We start from the raw sequence: 19,111 nt of genomic DNA on the forward strand, positions 1-19,111 counted from the left end.
TGTTTCTGGTGAATGCCTATCATACTAAAATCCAGCAGTGGAGAGCACCACCTTCGCTGCATTCTTAGACTTAATGGATTGATTTGCGGTGGGGATGGTGAGCTTAACAAGCAGTCCTCTGACCCTTCAAAAGTACTTCATCTGTTTGTCCATCCTACTTACCACTTTAAACCAATGTCATGTAACCTCACCACCTGGGGTTGGAAGCTTTGCAAGACCAAAGTGTTGCTGGCAGGGGGACTATATTAAAATTATAAAGGAGAGCTACAAATCTTTGCAAAAATACTAAAGGAACAGGTCAATTGTAATGAGAGCACAAGCCTTGCATGTACACTTTTAAAGTTGAGAACATGCATAAGTGTTTCATTACTTACTGCTATGAGTCCGGTTACTTTATGGACAGATCAATATGCAGCTTAATTAGATGCATATGAGTCAGATAATATGTACTGTACATAAGTGGTTCCATTTGCTAATGGTTTAAAGTATGAAAGTTATTTGTTAGAACTACTTTGTTCTTTAAAGGAGGGAGGGTAGGTGGTAATGTGTAATTACAACAAAAAGTAGTCATTTTAAAGCTGTCAGTCTGAATATAATCAGGCAGTGGGATTAGAGTGATTGCTTCTGCTGATAGCTCTTGGGCAGGCTGATCCAACTTCAACTGTTCTTTAATAGCTTGCAAGCTTTTGCTTGAGTCCCCTGTTGATAGGAGTGATTCATCTAATGTAAAACTTCCCTGTGAATAACGTTTACAAAGGGGTACAGTTAAGGCCTGATCCTTAGCGGTTCTGAGCATCAGGAGCTCCCCTGGGCACCAGTGGCATTTGCTGGTGCTCAGGAGCTCTCTGGAACAGACTCTTCAGGCTGTGTAGTGCACTACTCAGAAATAATTTGGCCAAAACATACATGCCACTGGCCAGAATGGATTATAGAGGATTTTTTTCATTCCCTTTCTGATGATTCTTAGGCTATTCCTTAACTCCAGGCCATGAACTTTCTGCATCCAATTCGCCAGTTAAACTTACAATCGACATCTGTATGTGTAACTCCTTGGACTGCAAATATGCTTATTTCCTGTTGATTAAACCAAAAGCCACAGTTTTTATCTAGTGTTTTAGTGTGGTAACAATCAGTGAGTGCAAGGAATAGACTCAGCCTGGAAAAAGGGCAAAATTCTCTCAGATCCACACGATGAATTTTAATTTAAATATGTTGCTTTCCCTCTCTGTACAGCCTTCGTGTTGAGTCAATGAGAGACCTGCGCACTTGCAGAATGTCTGAGCTGAGATCTGAGACACATGAGAGAGGGAAAGCCACCTGCCTTTATAAATGAATAGGAATGAAACATACTGTGTCCCTTTTAGATTTCTTAGCTATTTCCTACCTCTCTTCATTACAATTCTGTGGCTGCACAACCTTCCTTTATTGTGATGTTTCCTTGAATCAGAATTAAAAACAAAGTAGAAAGAGAACCTGCTGATCAAACTTGGTGCAATGTCTCGAATAACAAACTACCTGACGCACAGCTAAGAACCCAGGTCTCATGACTATCCTTGTTCCTATGTGACTTGAGCCATCGCTTCTCCCCTGACTCTGCCTGAGGGGTGGATGGGCAGATTGGTGGGCATATTTTGGGCTGGGGGTAGAATGAGGATTGTCTGTGTCTGTCTCCTTTTTAAAAGGGTCATGGCTCAAGGTCTCAGACAGATCTGCCCCTAATTTCATGTACATGATTTAGACAAGCAAATCCCTGATACATAAGTGGTGATTGTTCTGTATGTGCCCGAAGCATACCCTGTTATACTCTGGGCCCCATCTGCGTAGGTAGGATCAACAAACCATGCCGTAGCCATATAATGGAATCGCTGTATCCTTGTAAAGGTGAGTCAACTTTTTCAAAAACACCTAAATGCTATTTTCAAAAAAGACTTAAACACTCCCAAGTCCCACTGAGTTTCACTGAGACTTAGGCTCCTATGGGCCAGACTTTAAAAGATTGCCCCCTTTAAAAGTACTAAGAGGCCTAAAGATGCAAAATAAGCATTTAGTGGGATTTTCAAAGGTGCTTAACTCCCATTGAAATCAATGGGCGTTAAAGTGCCTAAACTACTTAGGTGCTACATGGGGTTTTCGAAGTGCCTGTCTACACCTTTAGGGACCTAAATATCTTTGAAAATCTGGCCTTTAGGAGCTTACGTCTCTATTGAAAATGGGACTTGACAGAAAATATCATAATGCCCCTATATAGATACATAGATATTAAGGTCAGAAGGGACCATTATGATCATCTAGTCCGACCTCCTGCACAACGCAGGCCACAGAATCTCACCCACCCACTCCTACAAAAAACCTCTCACCTGTGTCTGAGCTATTGAAGTCCTCAAATCGTGGTTTAAAGACTTCAAGGAGCAGAGAATCCTCCAGCAAGTGACCCGTGCCCCATGCTACAGAGGAAGGCGAAAAATCTCCAGGGCCTCTTCCAATCTGCCCTGGAGGAAAATTCCTTCCCGACCCCAAATATGGCAATCAGCTAAACCCTGAGCATATGGGCAAGATTCACCAGCCAGATACCCAGGGAAGAATATAAATCCATGGTGTCTCCACACTGTGAATACTGTGTCCATTTCTGGTTTCCCCATCTCAAAAAGGGTATGGTGGAACTGGAAAAGGTTTGAGAAGGGCAACAAAGATTATCAAGGGTTTGGAATGGCTTACGTTGGAATGGCTTAGAAGAGACTAAAAGGGTTAGGGCTGTTCAACTTAGAAAAAAGGGATGACTAAACCAGGGGATATGATAGAGGTCTATAAAATCATGAATGGTATGGAAAAAAGTGGCTAGAAAAGTATTATTTAACCTTTCACACAAGGCAAAAAACAGGGATCACCCAATGAAATTAAAGCAGAAGGTTTAATACAAGATGAAAGTTTTTCACACAACACACAACTAACCTGTGGAACTCATTGCCATGGGATGTTATGATGGCCAAAAGTATAACTGGGTTGGAAAAAGAATTAGATAAGTTCATGGCGGACAGGTCCATTAATGGCTATTAGCTCAGGTGGTTAGGGATGTGACTCTAAACCTCTGACTGCCAGAAGCCGGGAGTGGAAGATGGGGTGGATCTCTCCAAAATTGCCCTGTCTGTACACTCTCCCTGAAATTGTTGGAGACCAGATACTGGGTTAGATGGACCGATGATTCTGACCCAGTACAGTAGCTCTTATGTTACCCAAGGTCGCAACATGATTATGTCACAACAATCCCCTGATACAGTATCTAGGCTATAATTTACAACTGCCTGATTGCTAGCTAATGGACTCTAGTGTCTTTAAAGTTAGCGTAAAGTGGTTCTGATCTTTAACTGGCCTTTTTATCATAAAAATAGATGAGTAGATATCTAGAAACTTTAACTGAGATTAGTGAAGATAATTGCTTAACTGACCAGGTCAGTTTACTATTCCTTTTTAACAAAAGAGAAATTACTAAAATTAGAGTGAAGGTCTGACCTTAAAAGCAGAAAGTCTCGAAAATGCTAAGTTAAGGCAGGATATGTAGATAGGTGCCCTGACTATTATCAATGGAGCTGAGTGAATAACTAGCTGATTTTTCAGATCATTGGCAACTTTGAAAAGTTTAAAAAAAAGTTTTCAGGTCTGACTGGAAATTAATTTTTTTTTTTAAATTTCTGGTGAATCACAGTTAAAACACTCTGGGTTGAACAAAATGTTTCATTTAGATTTTGAGCATTTTTTAACATTTTGATTTTTTTTTTTTAATTCAGAAAGGAAATCTCAAAAGTTGTTTTAAACCAACAATTTGTAACATTTTGTTAGTAAATGTCAAAACAAAAACATCACTTTTTGGTTATTTTTCTAAATGAACAATTCAACAAAACTGAAACAAATTCACAATGTTTTACTGTCACTGAATTGGCATTTTCCACCACACAAAGTGTGGGCCAAAAAGTTCTCCCAGCTCTATATATCCAAGTTAGTAATATATCTTCACAGCGCTATGAATTGAAATGAAATTGTGCAAGTAGATTTTCTGAAATTTTCCATGGCTTGATGGGGTTTAACTTAAACGTGTAAATTACAAAAAAGTGATGTTCTTTGCCGCTAAATTGTAATGAAGCTGAGGAATCAGATGTGCCTACATATTAAATCTTTTTGAACTATCTTCATTAGGTACAAATACTTTAATGTGAGCAAAAGGAATTTTCAAAGTTGTATTGTGACGCATCAGACCATTAGACTTCTGAACAGATTAAAGTCAGGTTTCCTGATTGGTTCTAGCCTACTATGTATGGAAAAATAAGCAGTTGATGACTTATAAAATTAACAGCCATACTTTGATGTTTTCCTTTGGGGAAAGGGATAGCTTTCTAACACCATAACTCCAAAATAAATTCTCTTCTAAAGTATGAGTCATATGACTGTTCCTGAACAGAACATATCTTTCATGAACACAGAACAGAAGTAATGTTCTACTTATCACTAAAACTGCACATAGGTGCTTAACTGTGCCATCTACTGAGTAGATGTGGCTGCCTTTTAAAAACAGGAAGTTTCACTTCCACAATGCTCAGCTCTGTCTTCTAGAGTTCTATCTCTGCAGCCATGAGCAAGGGCTGCCCTGTTTGCATTCCAGCTAGAATGTAATTGCACCTGGGAAGCTGTGGAACAAGAGAAGATGTTTTACCTGACTCTCTGCTACAACAAAGCTTGGGTTTCCATGTTCACCTCGCTGTCCAATTGAAAGTACATACAGATTCAGAACCTTCATGCTTCCACAGAGGTTACTCTTTGAATTGTTGAGAGAGCAGCAGGCGATCCTTGCTGGATTCTAACCTAGTGTCTTTGCAGTGTTTAGCAGGATTTAATGAGTGACTATAACCGTGTTGGTTGGGGCCAATTTAAGTTGTGCTGCTACATCTGTAGCCACGGGGGGAGAGACAGCCGACCAGGACAGGTGGACATTCTAGTGAAGTGTCTACCGCTTGTGCTTCACAGCCGTATGGTATGGAGTCCGAGGTGTCTCATGCCGACTGGGAGCAATTTAGCAATAACTAGAGCCTCTTGTATATCAGGATGTTTCCACCATTATCACAACTGGCCAGGGCACACTGCAAATTTCTCTCTCTCTCTCTCAAGAAAACTCTATCTGCTGTTTCTGCCCATGATCCCTATTCTTCCTCTGTTAATCAGTTATCCTTTGCAGTGAGGGATATTTATAGCATAGCAGTGAGGCAAGGTTATACATGGAATCTTGCCTTTTGCAGACTTGAATGACTTGGTATGACGTAGAGAGCCCCAGCATGGTTTGAACAAGGACTGGAGCCAGTAGTGATGCTATCGTTTCCATATGAGATGTCTCTTTGTGATCCATAAGGAGGCTTACTGTCTCGGCTCTGATGTCACTGGACTAGACCAGAGCATACAGCTTGTCAGGTCAGATTTTTTTCCAAACCTTTCTTTCAAATCTATTAAAGGTTTCCTCCCTCACTGGCTCTTCACCTCCCTTCAAGTCCCATCTAAAAGCTCCTTTTGCTGCTGTCTCTTAATTTCTTTCTCTGCTGCAATTACTAACTTGGTAAAACCCGGATTGGATAGTTTGTGTGAAAGGTTCTGTATGAAATGAAGCTGATCTAGATCTTTCAGAAACGTCATCTGAACCTAGTTTCAGACTCTCACATGTGCCAAACTTTCCATCATGCACACGCAATGTTTTAATTAAATGCACAACACTAAATGTTCTCAATTATTTTGGTATTTGGAAAATCCTCTTGAATAGCTAATACAGTGAAATGAGAACATTTGGGTTGCCTTGGATTCAGATACTTTAACAGATTTTGCAGCATCAAGACACAGGTAATTTCATGAGCACTCCGATAGACTTGCACACCCATCACAATCTCCTTCTGGTTGAAGACTCCAAAGGAAGACACTGCAATCATAGTGAATCTAGAAATGCCTATCAATAGGTTGTTTAAGTTTAAATTATATCCTGTACTGCAAGAGGAAAACAGAAGTGGAGGATAGTTAATTATCCTAGCATAAATAATCATGGTAAAGAGTTAATATTCGGGCCTGTAGCGAGGTCGAAGACTCACCGTTGTGGTGCCTCCAGTCATCTTGGGAATAAGCTCTTGTCCAGCCTGGAGCGCCCTCTGCAGGCCGGTGTCTCACCTGCCTTAGGGCTCCCATGTCCCTCCTGGACCCCTGATGCCCCTTTACCTCGGGGTTCTGCCCCCAGCAGTACCCCCTAACCCTGGGTCTCCCCTCCCAGGGGAACCCCAACCCCCTAAACCCACCTTGCCTCAGTGGCTACTGCCAGTCATCGTCCAGCCCCCTTTCCCTGGGGCAGACTGCATTCTGTCATGGCCACTCATCACTGGCAAGGGGGTTGGACCAGCTGCCTCTGCCTGTCCCCGGGCTGCACCTCTGCAGCCCCAGTACCTGTGTAGGCCTTTAGCAAGGCATCAGCCTGGGGAGTTGCCAGGCTGGAGCTTCCCAGCTCTTCTTGCCCTTTTCCCCAACACTGCTCTACCTCTGGTATCTTCCTCTCAGGCAGCTCGCCCTTCCCACTCCAGGGCTAGAGTGAGACTCCCCTGCCTTCTGGCCCTGCAGCTCTTTTATAGGGCCGGAGCATGGTGACCACCCTACACGCTACAGGGCCCGACTATGATCTCAGTTAAGTGTGCAAATTTGGCCCTTAATTTTGGTTGTCTGGCTCTAGCAAATGTAGATGTGACTTGATGAGATTCCTGTAAAGTATGCTTGTTCCCTTACTTAGCCATGTTTATGATGGGGGGAGACTTCCTTTTATTTGGCTGTAGTTTGCAGACAATACTACCCGTATGGCTCATGAAATGGAAGCTATTATTACAGCAACATGAACTTAAGCCTTGAAATGAAAAGAGACCATTACTGGAACATTTCTGCAAATACATGTTGTCTTCATTATCTCCTTGCATTGACTAATTAGGAACAGCGCCCATATACATTTGTAATAGCACAATAAGTGTTAAGTACTTTACAGTTTCCTTGGTTGGAATGTTTAAGAGTAAATGTTATGTGGTGTACGCTCAACAAGTGACAGCTCTTCGAAGCTGTTATAAATCTAGGACTGTGTGTGCTCTGTGCTCAATGTTTTCAAAGGTGCCTAAGAACCAAATGGGAATTTGAATCCTGACTCACTGAGGCCTTGGCTTCACTGCTAAGGTGCGTTTTCCGCCTCTGGGATAAATAACACGTGGACGCTATCCTGAGATAAAAACACAGCGAACACTGGGCACTTCAGTTTTTCTGTGAGATAAATAGCCTTATACCTCCTCCAGGGGTTGACTTTGGCAAATTTACCTCACGAGAAACCTAAAGTGCCTGATCTGCTCTGTGTTTGTATCTCAGGCATGCTCATGCATGTTACTTACCACGAGGTATAAAAACACACACTTTTGTTTTTAAAGCAGTGAGAACATGGTCTGTTATGCAGTACGTGATCTAGTCCTAGAGAGTGTCTGTAATCTGAAAATGGCTTCTGGAAACCTGTTTTGATTCTCAGTCTTGGCCTTTTGGGGTATGTCTACACAGCAAAGAAAACCCTGTAGCTGGCCCATGCCAGATGACTTGGGCTGCGGTGTTGTTTCACTGATGTGTAGAAATCCGGTCTCAGGCTGGAGCCCGAGCGCTGGGAGCCTCCCACCTTGCATAGTTCTAGAGCCCAGGCCCAAGCCTGGAAGTCTACACAGGACTGAAACAGCCCCGTGATCCCGAGTCGGCCGGCATGGGCCAGCCATGGGTTTTCTTTGCTGTGTAGACATGCCCTGTGTCCCTAGAAAACTAGTGGCTGGAAGTGCCTTGGCCGCAGCATTTGCCCACTAAGTGGGGAATGTGCAGACATGCCAAACCCACAAAAAAAAAACAAAAAAACACAGAAATTGGGCTTGTTTTTGGCTTAATTGGCTTGTGAGTTGCTTATTGGCTAGTTTTTTTGGCTTGTAGCTTGTTGCTTTTTTGGCTTGTTGCTTGTTGCTTCTTTTTTTTTGATTGGCTCCCAGCAAGCAGGGGCAAGGGTGGGAGAGAGTCAGGGGTGCACAGCAGGCCCACCACAGTCCCAGACTGCAGGCCAGGGGGATCTAGTCACATATCATGTTGGGGTTCTTAGGGATAGGCTTGTTTTGGCCTTGTTTTGAAATGGGATTAGCTTGATTTTTGGTTTATTGTGAAAGTTGGGGTGCTTATTTACCTCGTGAAAGTTGGCAACAGTGGGAGTGTGGCCTACTGAGAAACTGCACTGACTGGCTCCCAGAGGAGTCTGGTCTGGGTTTTCTCTAATCAGAAAGACTGATTCTCCTTAGGGTCCTGATACAGGACTTATAAAGTAAGAAATACTGGGGGTGACTTCAGCAAAGGATGTGAAGAACATCTCCTCCTCCTCCCCTCCTCCTCCTTCTCCAGGGTCGGAATGGGGGAACATGGAAGGAAGTACTCCACTTCCTAGAAATGGCACCTCTTTTTTGTTTTTAAAGTGGCCTGTTTGTTGCCTGATCAGAAACTAGTACAGACCTTTCTCTTTTTGTATGGTAAATTTTTCATTGCCTTAATGGATGATCAATATTCTAAATGTCAAACACAGACAACACTGACCTTTCTGATGGAAAACTACTCTGTGCAATCAACATTTTAACTTTGTGCTGGAGAGGAGAGATGTATATAACCCCACCTGAACCTTTCTGCTGACAACACTCTCAAACAAGCCAGTTAGAAAAGTTCCTCAATTTCCTTGGGAATACCTGGCATCAACAGAAATGCAGAGTTGTGTATCTGTCCGGTACCTGTCAGCAAGCTCTTAGGTTAGATGCATTAATAATTTATATGATATATAGATTCTTAAAGTGCTTTTTGGGGAAGTACAACTGTGTGTGGGCTTGGCTGAATCCCAGAAGCTGGATGGCTTTCTGTAGAAAGTGTTTTTGGAGTAGCTTCAAAACTGGCCAGTGGTGACTGAGTTTGGTGAGATGTCTCGGTCCCCAGCCCTTGCTCCTTCTTCCACATAACCCTCAGGGTTTAGAACACCCTCTGCCGTTTTTTGTATAACTCTGTTTTCTATTTGGCATCAGCTAATTAACATAAGGCCACAGTAAATATTGCCCTTTCCTCTGGCAAGCTATGCAGTATCTATCAATATGTTGCTAGAAACTAAGAGAACTTATTGTCTGAACAGCCGGAAACTAATATATTAAAAATTGATTTTATGTGGGTAGCATGTGGCTTTGACCAATGACCCTTAAATAAAGGTGAATCGATAGGCAGTGAGAGAAATAGAAAATATTGGCAACCGGGCAGTATATCTAGTGCATTTATACACAATGGGGCTTGGAGGATGTCTACTGGGCGCACCCTGGTGTTTTTATAGAGGTTCCCTTTGCTAGGGTCTTCCTGAGGGAAAGGGGGTTTTCTTCTGTGTCCAGAGAGGTGTCCTTGTTATAGGACTCTGTTTTGCATGTCTTGAATTTTAGGCTTGGTGAGTAATGATTAGAGCTGATTGAATTTACTTTTTCTTTTCTTTCTATGACAGAACTTTGATTTTTCTGATTGGAAAATAAAAAAACTAAAAATTTAATTTTTGAACAAATTCTGAAACAAATTTTTCTATTTTGACTTAAAGTGCTGTCAATTGGGGCATTTTTTGGATTTTGCTTTCCTCCCTTTTTCCCCCTCCCTCTCCCCCTTCCTCTGGGGGAACATAAGAATGCCCATACTGGGTCAGTAGGCAGTCTTCCATCAGTGGCCAGTGCAAGATGCTTCAGAGGGAATGAACAGAGCAGGGCAATTATCAAGTGATCCATCCCCTGTCATCCACTCCCAGCTTCTGGCAGTCAGAGATTTAGGGACACCCAGATCATGGGGTTGCATCCCTCACCATCTTGGCGAATAGCCATTGATAGACCTATCCTCCCGGGACTTATCTAATTCTTTGTTGAACCTAGTTGTACTTTTGGCCTTCATAGTATCCCCGGCAATGAGTTCCACAGGTTGACTGTGCATTTTGTGAAGTAATACTTCCTTATGTTTGTTTTAAACCTGCTGCCTGTTAATTTCATTGGCTGACCCGTTGTTCTTGCGTTATGTAAAGGGGTAAATAACACTTCTCTAGTCACTTTTTCCACACCATTTGTGATTTTATAGACCTCTATCATATCCCCCCTTAGTAGTTTATTTTCTAAACTGAACAGTTCCAGTCTTTTTAATCTCTTCTCATCTGGAAGCTGTTTCATCCCCTGAATAATTTTATTGTCCTTCTCTGTACCTTTTCTAATTCTAATATATCTCTTTTGAGATGAGGTGACCAGAACAGCACTCTGTATTCAATGTGTGGGCATACCAGGAATTTATATAGTGGCACTGTGATATTTACTGTCTTATTGTCTATCCCTTTCCTAATGGTTCCTAACATTCTATTCGCTTTTTTTGAGTGCTGCTGCAGATATTTTCAGAGAACTATCCACAATGACTCCCAAGATCTTTCTGGACAGGGAACAGCTAATTTGGACTCCCTCATGTGGTATATGTAGTTGGGATTATTTCTTCCAATGTGCATTATGTTGCATTTATCAACATTGAATTTCATCTGAATTTTCATTTTATTGCCCAGTCACCCAGTTTTATGAGATCCCTTTGTAACTCTTCAGTCAGTTTTCGACTTAACTATCTTGAGTAATTTTGTATAGTCTGCAAATTTTCCCACTTCTCTGTTTACCCCTTTTTCCAGATCATTTATTAATATGTTGAACAGCACTCGTCCCAGTACAGATCCTTGGGGGACCCTGCTATTTACCTCTCTCCAGTCTGAGAACAGACCATTTATTCCTATCCTTTGTTTCCTGTCTCTTAACCAGTCACTGATCCATGAGAGGACCTTCTCTCTTATCCCATGACTCTTTACTTTGCTTAAGAGCCTGTGGTCAGGGACCTTGTCAAAGGCTTTCTGAGGCCTGGTCTACACTGGGGGCGGAATTGATCTAAGTTACGAACTTCAGCTACGTGAATAACGTACTTAGATCTACTCACTGCGGTGTCTTCACTGCAGTGAGTCGACTGCTGACGCTACCCCGTCAACTCCACCTGTGCCTCTCATGCCGGTGGAGTACAGGAGTCGACGGGAGAGTGCTCGGGGGGTCGATCGCCGCCCGCCAATCCGGCGGGTAGTATAAACATATCCTGAAAGTCCAAATACACTATCTCGTCTGGATCATCCTTGTCCACATGACCCCCTCAGTGAATTCTAATAGATTGATGAGGTATGATTTCCCTTTACAAAAGCCATGTTGACTCTTCCCCAGGTGGACTCTTCTGTGTTCATCTATGTGTCTGATAGTATTCTTCTTTTCTATAGTTTCAACCAGTTTGCCTGATACTGAAGTTAGATTTACCGGCCTGTAATTGCCAAGATCACCTCTGGAGCCTTTTTTAAAATCAGCATTACATTAGCTGTCCTCCAGTCATCTGGTACAGAGGCTGATGTAAGTAATAGGTTACATACCACAGTTAGTAGTTCTACAGTTGCATATCTGAGTTCGTTCAGGACTCTTGGGTGAATACCATCTGGTCCTGGTGACTTGTTACTGTTTAATTTATCAGTTTGTTCCAAAACCTCCTCTATTGACACCTCAATCTGGGGCAGTGCCTCAGATTTGTCACCTAAAAAGAATGGCTCAGGTGAGGGAATCTCCCTCCCAGCCTTTGCAGTGAAGACCGATGCAAAGAATTCATTTAGCTTCTCCGCAACAGCTTTGTCTCCCTTGGGTGAGCACCTCGATCGTCCAGTAGCCCCACTGATTATTTGGCAGGCTTTCTGCTATTCCTTTTTATGTCTTTTGCTTGTTGCTCTTCAGAGTCTTTTTTGGCCTGCCTAATTACACTTGACTTGTCAGAGTTTATGCTCCTTTCTATTTTTCTCAGGCATATTTGACTTCCTCTTTTAAAGTATGTCTTTTTGTCTCTAACTACGTCTTTCAGTTTGGTTGTTTACTGTCCATACTGACATTTTTGGAGTTGTTTTGCTGTGGGTTTTTCTTTTAAATTTTATTTTGAGTATACATGTAGTTTGAGCCTCTATAATGATGTTTTTAAAAAAGTTTCCATGCAGCTTGCAGGCATTTCACCCTTATTACTGTTCCTTTTAATTTCTGTTTAGCTAGCTTTCTCGTTTTTTGTGGGGAAGAAAGAGCGAGGGACGTATTTAATTAAGAAAACAAGAGGGGAGAAAAAATGCCCAACCAGAAATCTTTATTTCAAAAAAATCCCAAAGGGCACCACATTTTAAGATGAAATGAAAATGTCATTTGAATCAGAACAAAAATGTACCTTTTGCTCTAGAAATGAAGCCCTGCAGAAAGCTCAACATGTTCTAGAAAAAAAATCAGACCCTTTTAATGCATAAATTATCCACTGGAAGAGTTTGGCTTTTCCAAGCATCTCTAAAGTCTTATTTAGGATTTTGAAGCAACAAACTGGAGACAGTCAGGATGAAAGAACATGGTTTCATCAAGTACCCATTCTCTGTGACGCAGTAACTAGCTAACCCTGCTGTTTGGAAGTGCCATGAACCCTTCTGTGTTTCATCAGAGTGTTGGTTTGACTTGGCCAACAATAACTTTTGTTTTTTCTTTCAAAATGAGACAAATCTGAGGAATAACGAATTCTCTGTGTGCACCGGAAGAATTAGAAGATTACCACCAAAAAACCTCTCTTACCAAGAACTGAAAATGACTGTTTCATACAGGCAATGAAGAGTGAGGAAGAGGCTTTTACAGTACATTCTCTAAGAGCTTGTCTGATGGAAGCAGATTAAAAGGGCCTGTATATTGTCATTTAAAAGGATTACTGTACGCTCTTCTGTGGTGATTGCATGTTCTAGTGCTGTGTGGATTTTTGCAAGTGCTCTCCTTAACGACTGTTGCCAAGGCTCCCGACTATTCAAAAGAGCCAATTATAATAAATAAAAATTGAGACACAGTGGTGCACCCTGCTGTTCCTGTTTGGGAAAAGCTGGAGCTGCCATAGACTGGAACATCTGAAAAGCCATCAAATGTGACTGCACGGCAGTTATCCGGAGATGATTTAGGAGATGATATCTCCTAGGATTTTCTGTATTCTGCCTTCTGCTGTACTGTGACATACAGCTTTAATCTCTGTCCTACTATCCCCCTCTTTTCCGATGATTGGATATATTGTAGCTTCTCTTTGAGTTTTGTGTGTCCTTTCATTATCTCTGTACAGCTCAGCCCAGATTTAATTTCTTCACTAAGGGACTGGAGGCAAAAAGACAGAAAATAGAGCATTTATATTGTCTTAGTTGCCTCCAGAAGTAGATCTAGGCTCCAGCATGTCCTTTTAAAATAGGAATAGTGATTTATTCTCTTGCAAGAAGAGAATGCCAGCCAGGGGAATCAAACTTCCCTTCAAGCACATGATCCAGGAGAACTCAGGATTCCTACTGAGAGAGCAACGCAGAATGTGGCCACTTACTCACTCCCTTTTTTTTCAGCACAGATACCTCCCTCAAACAATTTACTTTCTAGACTCACTGCCCTGCTCACTTACTCATCCTAGCCTCCCCATGCAGCCATCGCTGGACAGTCGTTGAAGGGCGCTGTAACAGCTTCTACATACTGAGCAGAAGGCATTGTTCATGCCTCTTTCTCATATTTGGTTGAACAGCAGTACAGATAGTGGGAGAAACGTATGTTCTTTGTGCATGAAGTGAGTGGAGAGAGAACCTTCCTCCCACCTTCACCTCTAGCTCATGGCCATTCTCACGTGGATCAGTCCTGCGATGTGCTGCTGCATTTCCCAAAGCCAATGAGAGTCGAAGTCGCTCAGCACCTTGCGGGGTCTCATCCTAGCACAGTATCCTAAGTTCTCCATAAAAAGAGAATCTCGCTGCTCTTCAGAAGCATTCTGAGGCCTTCAAAATGGTTACACTGTGATGTAGTTAGCTGACAATTCTTTTAAACTTCCCCTGCAGGACATTTTGATTTAAAAAACCAACAGCCTAGAATTCTATAGCATCAACATGGCACACAATGAATGGCTTAAAAGCTGGCTAACTGACAGGTGTCAAAAAGTAATTGTAAACACGGAATCATCGTCAAGCAGGTGTTTCTAATGGGGTTCCTCGGGGATCTGTTCTTGGCCCTATGCTATTTAACACTTTTATGAATGACCTGGAAGTAAACATAAAATGATCACTGATAAAGTTTCCAGATGACCCCAAAATTGAGGAGTGGTAGACAACGAAGAGGACAGGTCACGTGACAGAGTGATCAGGATCGCTTGGTAAACTGGGTGCAAGAGAACAATATGCATTTTAATATGGCTCAGAGTGAGTGTGAACATCTAGGAACAAAGAAAGTAGGCTGTGCTTCCAGGATGGGGGACTGTACCCTGGGAAGCAGAGACTCTGAAAAAGATATGGGGGTCATGGTGGATAATCGGCTGAATATGAGCTCCCCATGTGACGCCGTGGCTAAAAGGGCTGATGTGATCCTTGGATGTATAAATAGGGGATTTCCGGTAGGAGTAGAGAGTATATTTTACCCTGTGTTTGGTACTGGTGTGACCACTGCTGGGATGTGTCCAGTTCTGGTGTCCACAATTCAAGAAAGATGTTGATGAGTTGGAGTGGGTTCAGAGAAGAGCCATGAAAATGATTAAAAGGTTAGAAAACCTGCCATATAGTGATGGACTCCAGGAGCTCAGTCTGTTTAGTTTAACAGAGAGAAAGGTAAGGGGTAACTTGATTATTGTTTGTGAGTGCCTGCATGGGGAACAAATATTTGATTGTGAGCTCTTCTGTCTAGCTGATGAAAGGTATAACATGATCCAATGGCTGAAGTTGAAGCTAGGCAAATTCAGGCAGGAAGTAAGGTGTAAATTTTTAACAGTAAGAGGAGCTAACCATTGGTATAATTTATCAAGAGTCATGGTGGATTCTCCATCACTGACTATTTTAAAATCAAGACGAGGATGTTTTTCTCAAAGATCAGCTACAGGAATTATGTTGGGCAAGTTCTCTGGCCTGTGTTACACAGGAGGTCAGACTAGAATCGATGATCAGTGGTCCCTTCTGGCCTTAGAAACTATTAATCTATGCTACTGCCCTAACCTGGCACTAGAGCGCATGGGAAATCATTTGATAGTCAACCTGCACTCAAACACAGGGCTCTTCTTCCCATCCCCAATCCATTTCTGCTCTTATGAGTTGGGGCACTAGTAGAACAAGTTAATGATCCTTTACCACAGGTCATGTCAGCCACAGCATCCTGGCCTGAAATTGCAAAAACCAAACTCCCTTGCTCTGGAGCTATCCCCTAATATGATCTTTTGGGGGTTCAGTACAGGAAAGACCCAACATACTTCCTGGAGACAATTTATTATTCCTCTACTTTTCTCTTCCTGCCAAAGAAATATTTGCATATAATGCTCACCTTACATGGATTGCGTTTTGTAGTGTATGACTGGTTTAATATTTAGAAGCCTGTTGATTGCGACTAGCTTAGCCTCGTTATTAAATCTCAAACCACTTTTATCTAAATCTCAAATTTAAAATTGTTAATATAAGTGTAAATCTTGGTAAGAAAAATCACTTACTCTGCTATTCGCTGGGTAATGCAAAACTCTGGTCCTGGAAAGCAAAGTATTTTAAGGAAACATCTTATGTCTTACAGAAGCTCTGGTTGTGTAATACTTGCATAGTCTTATGAAAGTCCTAAAGAACTTAATAAGGATTTAAACCAATAATATTCTATAGAAATTACTCTAAAAATCTAAGTCCTTCAGACAGGGACTGTCTCTTTATGTCTGTACAGTGCCAAGCACAATGGGATCCTGGTCTGTGATAGAGGTCCCTTTGTGTTACTACAATACAAATAAAAGCTTTCCATTATCACTCTGCTGCAGAACTTTGAACATATGTTAATTCTGTTGTACAAGATTTTTTCCCAAGCATGATACTTTTAATGGCTCAGTTAACATTCTTATTAGAATAAGTGATAAATTTTACTTTGAAGTCTTTGCTATGTGCAAAAAGTTAAACTATTCTACACGAAATCACAGTTAAAAGTAGAATGGGCTTGGGGGGAAAAATTAAACTTTTGTCTGTCAAAAATGCAGTTTTGTTAAAACAGAAATGGGCTGGTCTAGATAATACTTAGTCCTGCAGGGGACTGGACTAGATGACCAGTTGAGATCCCTTCCAGTTCTACAATTCTATTATTCTAAAATGTTTTATGGAAATGTGTGTTTCAATGAAATTCTCATCGGGAACCTGGGTCTCTCAGATCCCAGCCAAGTGCCCCAACCACCAGGCTACAGAGTCAGTCTCCCTCTCCCTGCCCAATGAATATTTAATTACACAAACTCTCCAATAGGAGAGAAGGAGATGCGGTGCTATAACCCACTGGTTAATGAATTCATGTGGGATATCCAAGTTCAAGTCCCAATTTTTCATTAAATGGGACTGTTTTCCAGACAGCTTGAGTTAAAAGGTGATATTACTGTTCCATAAGAGTGCGTATATAGTGAAATACTCATTTCATTTCCTTGCTAAAAGGTGCACTTTGGCAAATTTCCAGCAGGTAGGTAGATACTACAGCTGCCATTACCACTAATCTCCATGTAATACATTTCACAGTGTTTCAGTGTAAATTCTTGCAGAGAAAATACAGTTTTTCTCATAAATTGGAGAACGTGCAGAAAAGCAAGCAGTGGAGGTAACAAAACACGAGCATTTTACTTGGATCACCAATTGAGCTGATCTCTGAAAATTCATCCCCAAACCTGTAGTTTTTCTGTGAACTTCATCACCGATCTTTCCCTTTTCTCCTGTAATATGTCTGACAGAACACTTTAATTAGAACTGGGCACCAAAGTTCATCTTTAGAACACTCTCTGAAACTCCTGGCTGGCTGGATCAACAGCTTAATGTCTCTATATCAAAATGTGGAGTTCAACAATGTACTGTGTTTCCAGTAAGCTAGAACTGGCCTTGTCATGGCATTTTGTGTTTTCCAATAGATCTACTGCACTCCCATTCGGTTTTCTAAATATCGCTGAGACAGTGTGGAGCCTCTGACCTGAGAAAATAGACTTCAAGCTGGGGATTTGAATGTGTGTTGGTCAATTACGTACATCTTGATTAGCAGTAGGTTCCAAAGGTTGTGTGTGAGAGAATGTTTCTTTCTGTCATGGTAGATTAGGCTGAGTGCTGGGCCAGACTGCTTGCTCCAGTTTGAGCACTGTTATGCGGGCGCTGAACCCAGGGGGTGAGCAAACCAAGGCTAGGAAATAAAACCAAGATCTTATTTGAGTCCAGCTTTTGAGATAACTGATCTAGTAAGTGCAAAAGGAGGAAGGGGTCAAATACTCCATGATCACATGGATGGCAAAAAACGTTTGCTTGGAATTTATTAAGGCCTCTGGTCCTCTTTTATAGTGTAACATGACACCCCAGGATAAGCCCTCAGAGCAAAGATTAAAACTATGGCTCTTGGATCTGTAACTACAAGTGTCTACTGCAAAGCTAACTCTGTTTTCCCAAAGCTAGTAACAGACTCATAAACCACAGAGCCAGCCACTAGAGAAGGACAGAGCTAAACTGTAATCTGGGTTAAATATATCCAAAGATGGGGAAGGGGAAGACCTACCTGGAAATATGCACCTTCTCAGGAGTGTCTCCATGTTGCATGGCAAGGAGCTGGGAGAAGGTGGATGCAGAGCATCTATGGACAGGATTAGCAAGTGAAACATGGATGGTCCACCCAGTGGATCTTGGGTGTCAAAGCCACAGAAGGGAGGTTGCTACCTCTCAGAGCAGCAGTCACGTAATGTGATGCAACGTCTGCAATATGCTTGACTGCTTTGAGAGGGCAGTTGGATTCACATGTTGGCAGCATAGCAGGAGGAGTGCTGTAGGGAAAGTGATGTTCTCCTTGCATACATCCTATACAAATCTACTTCCCTAATGATTCCTGCAACTTTTTCTCCCTCTGTTGCAATCTGCATTTGGGGGGCGGGCGGGAAGGGGAAGGGAAGAGGAAGCAGATGCACATAGACCCAAATAATTATGCAGGACACCACTTAAATATAATATACAGATGTCTATAGACTATCAGAACTACCTAGCATTTTCATTGTTCTTGTGTTACTGTTGATCTGACTGACAAGGTGGGTGAGGTAATATCTTTTATTGGACCAACTTCTGTTGGTGAGAGAGACACGCTTTCGAGCCACACAGAGCTCTTCTGCAGTTCTGCCACGGTTACAGCTATACTTCATTCAACTGTTGATGTGACTATAATTTCCATCTTCCAGTTTGGTATGTTTTTAAGCACATTTCCCCCCAAGTATTCAAACAAGCAAATGTTGACATTGTTAGGAGCATTGCAAGTGTCTGAGTATGGAGGACACTGTCTGATCAAGCATGGTTCATGATGTTCAGTATTGACACCGAGTGTCGTGATTTGGAATATGGTTTATTTAGTCCCTAATTTTAAAGGGTCTGTACTTTATGGTATTCTCAATGTTTATTGACGCTCTGTTTGGCCATTTATGGATAGAGGTGTTGTAATGAATTTTAGTTTCAACTTTCATGAATAATTCAGAAGTTGAATGAACCTTGAAAATGATGTTGTATTAGTCTGATCTGTAGAAGAGGGATGGAAGTGACTTCAATAAATCAACACAATTTTTTTTTAATATCTTAAACCTTCTGAGAGTGAGGTGGGTAAAAATAAAATACCATATAATGTCTGTGGATGGAACTCCAGAACCAAATGAACTGTGATGTATCTGAGGCTGGGCTCTAGAGAACTATTCCCAGAGTACCGCAGGCCTTGTAAATATAATATATTACAGGCTCTGGAGAAAAGTCTCCAGAATCTCCAGGAGTTCCCAGGTGCTCTGTAAAGTGGAGACTCAATGATGCTTAAATGCAATAGTTGGTTTTATGCCATTTTCTTAACTGAATTTGGTATGAAATAGAAATGTTGGTCACAATGACAGACTTTCTGCTGGGGCATCTCTGTATTAAAAGAAACATCACTTA

The 19,111-nt window shown here is 41.8% G+C and overlaps 1 protein-coding gene across 3 annotated transcripts in view; it reads left to right on the plus strand.

The window, feature by feature from the left end:
* Nucleotides 1–19,111, plus strand: part of CORO2B (coronin 2B) — a 139,898-nt gene that overhangs the window by 38,717 nt on the left and 82,070 nt on the right. Inside the window, exon 1 of one of the 3 annotated variants that reach the window (XM_048865796.2) lies at nucleotides 5,428–5,451. The exons of the other annotated variants lie outside the window; for them this stretch is intronic. The gene's annotated coding sequence lies outside the window, so the exon portion shown is untranslated. Of the gene's footprint in view, nucleotides 1–5,427; nucleotides 5,452–19,111 lie in introns of those variants that run through there. 3 annotated transcript variants of the gene reach the window in all.

This window comes from Caretta caretta, chromosome 10 (assembly GCF_965140235.1).
Source record: "Caretta caretta isolate rCarCar2 chromosome 10, rCarCar1.hap1, whole genome shotgun sequence".
NCBI lineage: Eukaryota > Metazoa > Chordata > Testudines > Cheloniidae > Caretta > Caretta caretta.